General features: G+C 46.1%; 1 protein-coding gene across 1 annotated transcript in view; it reads left to right on the top strand.

Moving 5' to 3' along the window:
- Slc25a42 (solute carrier family 25 member 42) overlaps positions 1 to 5,267 on the top strand; it is a 29,599-nt gene that overhangs the window by 1,013 nt on the left and 23,319 nt on the right. The gene's annotated exons all lie outside the window — the stretch shown is intronic.

The following is a 5,267-nucleotide window of genomic DNA, read 5'->3' as shown; positions in this document are numbered from 1 at the left end:
ATTTTTATTTTTTGAGACAGGGTTTCTCTGTGGCTTTCGAGCCTGTCCTGGAACTAGCTCTGTAGACCAGGCTGGTCTCGAACTCACAAAGATCCGCCTGCCTCTGCCTCCCGAGTGCTGGGATTTATAATTCTTTTTGTTTGTTTGTTTATTTTTTGACCCCCATTTTACCAGCCACAGATCTGAAGCCCTAGAATGCTGATCAGGCTCTGAGCCTACTCTTCAAGTCCACTCCTGTCAGTGGCTGGTTGCTTATGTTTATCTCTCTGGGGCTGGTGGAGGAGGGGAACCCCTACCATACTCACTCCACCCATTCCCAGGCATTTCTCCCAAGTCGTGACTGATTGGATCCGGAAATGCTTAGTTGGAAGACACAGCCCCTAGGTGGCTGCCTGAGCGAGCGTGCCTCTCCAGGTCTTGGTGGGTGTGGAGGTGTTGAACATCTGGGGTGCTGCTGGTTGTGGTCAGACCAAGCCTTCTTCGTGACCTGCCCAAGCTCCTTGACTGCTAAGCAGTAAGGAAATACTTCTCAGAGTTGGGAGGGATAGTGTTTCAACTGTATAAATCTTCCAGTGAAAAAGCTGGGTTGGGGAAGAAAGATTTTTCTGGAAGTTTTGTAGTTCTCCTGAGTCCAGTTTATATGTGTGCAGCATAGAAGGAGGATGGTGGAAAATCAATGACGGTTTTTTTTTTTTTCCTGTAAGACTGACCCTGTGCTGTCACTCTCGGTGCTCTCCCCTTTCACAGAGGATACTGCCAGAATGTCCCTCCTGGTCATGTCACCTTCAGCTTCTCCTGTGGAAACTGTAGCCTTCAGGACTTCCCATTCAGTTTCAAGCAAGGTCATGGGGTGCAGCTCAGTAGTAGAATACTTCTGTAGTATTTTCAAGGCCTTGGGTTTTACCCTCAGCTTTGCAAAAAATTATAATAAGAATATGTGTGTGGTGTGTACACATGTATATGAGACTATTTACATGCATATGTGTGTATACAAATGTTCTTTTTGTGTATGAGTGTGGTGTATATGTGCACATGTGTGTAGATGCACATGAACACACAGGCCAGGGGAGGATGTCTGGTTTTGCTCCAGCAGTCATGCCTGACTTTTTACATGGGTGCTGGGGATTTGAACTTGGGTCTTCATGCTTGCCTGCCAGCAAGAGCTCTTACCTGCAGAACCATCTGCTCAGCCTCTATGTGCACATTCTCCTTCCTTCCTTCCTTCCTTCCTTCCTTCCTTCCTTCCTTCCTTCCTTTCTTTTTCTATCTTTCTTCTTCTTCTTCTTCTTTTTTTTTTTTTTTTGGTTTTTTGAGACAGGGTTTCTCTGTGGTTTTGGAGCCTGTCCTGGAACTCGCTTTGTAGACCAGGCTGGTCTCGAACTCACAGAGATCCGCCTGCCTCTGCCTCCCAAGTGCTGGGATTAAAGGCGTGCCCCACCACTGCCCGGCTCTTTTTTTTTTGTTTTTTGAGACAGGGTTTCTTTGTGTATCTTTGCCTGTCCTGAAATTCACTCTGTAGACCAGACTGTCCTAAACTCACAGAGAATCATCTACCTCTGCCTCCTGAATGCTGAGATTAAAGGTGCGCACCACCACTGCCCAGCTCATTCTTTTATACACACATATATAGACTGTGCATATAAAATTAAAATTTGATAAGGTAAGTGTAAAATGTAGTTACAAAATCAGTACATGCTAGCAATGGTGTACTTAATTCTAGTTCTTGGAAGGCCGGGGCAGGTGGATCTTTGTGAGTTTGAGGCCAGCCTGGTCTACACAGTGAGTTTCAGAATAGCCAGGGCTACATAGTGAGACTCTGTTTCCAATAGATTAGATTGTCAGTCATTCTGTGCACACCTGTGGTCCTAGTTCCAGGGAGGCTGAGTCTAGAGGGTCGTGAGTTCAAGGTCAGCGTGAGATACTTAGCAAGACCCTGTAGAACATAGTAAGACCTTGTCTCAATAACACCAAACAGCCAGAAAACCCCAGAAGTGCCTGTTTGGTACCCATAACCACCACCTCAGCATTTAGGAGGTGGAGACAGAAGTATTAGGAGTTCAAGGTCATCTTCAGCTACACAGCAAGTTCAAGATCCACTTGGGTTACTTGAGACCCTGTGTCAAGCAAAGCAAAAAACAGCTATCAAATGACAAGATTATAGCTGACTGTGGGTTCTGTATAGGCTTGTGCTGCATGGGGTCAGTAGGGAATGAGTATGGGTGGGTCAGCACCCTGCTTCCCATGTGCAGCCCCTCAGAGAGCCCCCGTCTTCATGTTTAGGCGCAACTGCCAGGGCCAGGTCAAGGGAACTACTAACTAACTAGCTTTATTCTCTTGGGGAAAAAGTGGAAGGCCTGTTTCCTCCAGTAGCCCGCTCAGACAGGATTGTTTTAAGGGCTCTCCTGGCCTGTGGCCGGTTAGCAGTGGTGCAGGAGAGCCTTTGATCTTTCCCCTTGGATGTCCTGGCTCAGGAAGCAGCCCTTACAATGAACTTCTGATCCTCTCCATAGTGAGGTGAAAGGACCTATCCCAGTCCCTCTCTGCAGGTCCAAGGAGAAACCTTGGAGAGGGCACAAGATGAGACCTGCCGTCGTGGAATGGTTGTTTGAGATTAACTTGGAGGATGGAATCTCTGACCCCAAATGGCATCCCAAATTGGGTCTTGATATTTTGTGATAAGGCACCCCCCCAAAAACAGTTTGAGGCAGAGATGATAGCTGACTGGTGCTTGTACAAACATGAGAACCTGAGTCCTAGAACCTGTATGAGATAAGTATGAAACCCGGGCAGGAAGGTGGAGACCAGTGAGTCCCTGGGGCTGGCCGATCTGCAGGCCTAGCTTGATGTGTCAAGCCGTAAGCCAATAAGAGAAACAAGGCTAGAGCAGTGGTTCTAAACCTTCCTAACGCTGGGACCTTTAATACAGTTCCTCATGTCGTAAGGTACCAGGCACGCGCTACCTAGTCAGAGACACAGAGAGACACAGTTTTCTTTTTCTTCCTTTCTCTCTTTCCCTCCTTTCTACCTTTCTTTCTTTTTGTTTTTCAAGACAGGGTTGCTCTGTAGATCAGGCTGGCTTCGAACTCACAGAGATCCACCTGCCTCTGCCTCCCAAGTGCTGGGATTAAAGGTGTGCGCCACCACCGCCCAGCCAAGACACAGTTTTCAAAATAATACCCCAACCATAAAATTACTTCATTGCTGCTTCATGAATATGAAGCTATTTTGCTATTGTTATGGCTCATAATGTAAATATCTGATAGTGAACCTCCTAAGGGGGTCGAGACCCACAGGTTGAGAACCACTGGTCTAGAGGGCTAGCTCAGTTATTAAGAGTACCATTCCAGGGAGGCATCTGACAAAGACATACATACGTAAATGCATGCTTGTGTGTACATACAGACATGTACACACATGCATGCACATATACGCCACACATACATGCATACTCCTGCACATGTTCATACACACGCACTCACACACACACAGAAAGAACTAGTCACCTGTTGCTCTGGTGTTGAAATGAAGGCCAGTGGTTCATGGCTGCTAGGCAAATGTTTTGCCAGAGAGCTGTGCTCCCAGACCCATTTGTTATTTATCTGTCTGTCTATTTATTTGTGAAACATAAATAAAAACATAACCCTGGATGTTCTAGAACTTTCTCTGTAGACCAGGCTGGCATAGAGTTCACAGAGATCCGCCTGCCTCTGCCTCCTAAGTGCTGGATTAAAGGTATGCGCCACCACACCTGGTTATAAATGGTGTTTTAAAAAAATGAATTTTGGGCCAGGCGGTGGTGGCGCACGCCTGTAATCCCAGCACTCGGGAGGCAGAGGCAGGCGGATCTCTGTGAGTTCGAGGCCAGCCTGGTCTACCAAGGGAGTTCCAGGACAGGCTCCAAAGCTACAGAGAAACCCTGTCTTGAAAAAACCAAAAAAAAAAAAAAAAAAAAAGAATTTTTCAGAGGCAGGTGGACCTTTGTGAGTTTGAGGCCATCCTGGTCTACATGAGCTAGTTCCAGGACAGGCACCAAAGTTACAGAGAAACCCTGTCTTGAAATACCAAATAAATAAATAAATAAATAAATAAATATGAATGAATGCATTTTTCAGAGTGCTAGAAAGCTGGCGAGGTAGTTAAGAGACCTGGCAGCTCTTGCAGAGGACCCGAGTTTAAGCTCCCATCACCTGAATGGAAGCTCACAGCTATCTGTGACTCCAGTTTCAGAGGATTTCCTGTCTTCTTCTGGCCTCCTCAGGTACCTGTACACTTGCATGTACATAAATTTTTTTAAAAGATGAAAATAAGTATTAAAAAGGGAGGTTATTTTGAAAACTGCCTCTGGTGAGGTATGTATGGTAGGTAGTACATGCCCAGAGGTAGTAGTAGGTAGTATTAACCCAGAGCTGGGCAGGTTGAGGCAGGAGGAGTCAGGCATTAAGGCCAATTTCAGCTACACAGTTAGTTTGAGACCATCCTAAGCTACATGAGACTCTGTCTCAGGCTGTCTCAAAATAAATCAATAAGCCAGGCATAGCAGAGGCAGGCAGATCTGTCTGTGAGTTTGAGGCCAGCCATGGCAACACAGTGAGACTCTGTCTCACAAGTAGATAGATAAGGGATAGAAAGAGATGGCTCAGCAGTTAAGAGCACTGACTGCATTTTCAGAAGACCAGATTGCCAGCACTCAGCCAGCTCCAGCTCCAGGGGAATCCATTGTCCTCTCCTGCCCGCTGCAGTCTCTGCACACACATGGGTACACAGACATACCTGCAGGCAAACACCCACATACATAAAATAAAAATAAACTTTTTCTTTTTTTTTTTTCAAGACAGGGTTTCTCTGTGTAGCTGTTCAGGAACTCTCTCTGTAGACCAAGCTGGCCTCAAACTCACAGAAATCCACCTGCCTCTGCCTCCTGAGTACTGGGATTAAAGGTGTGTGACACTACCGCCTGGCAAAAAAGTAAATAAACCTTCTTAAATGAATAAACAAATGCATTAATTGTAAAACTTCATTTGTGGCCAGGTGTGGTGCTTCAGGCCTGTAATCCTAGCACTTTGGTGCTGAACAGGAGGATGACTGTGGATTCAACACCAGTCTGAGCCACAAATTGGACTTGGTTTGAGGTGGTATTTTTTTTTTTGTTTTTTTGTTTTTTTGTTTTCGGGGTTTCTCTGTGGTTTTGGAGCCTGTCCTGGAACTAGCTCTTATAGACCAGGCTGGTCTCGAACTCACAGAGATCCGCCTGTCTCTGCCTCCCGAGT

The sequence above is a fragment of the Microtus ochrogaster genome, unplaced genomic scaffold, assembly GCF_000317375.1.
Source record: "Microtus ochrogaster isolate Prairie Vole_2 unplaced genomic scaffold, MicOch1.0 UNK81, whole genome shotgun sequence".
NCBI classification, from domain to species: Eukaryota; Metazoa; Chordata; class Mammalia; order Rodentia; family Cricetidae; genus Microtus; species Microtus ochrogaster.
Note: the sequence above shows the minus strand (reverse complement) of the source record. Positions and strands in the feature narration are given on the sequence as shown.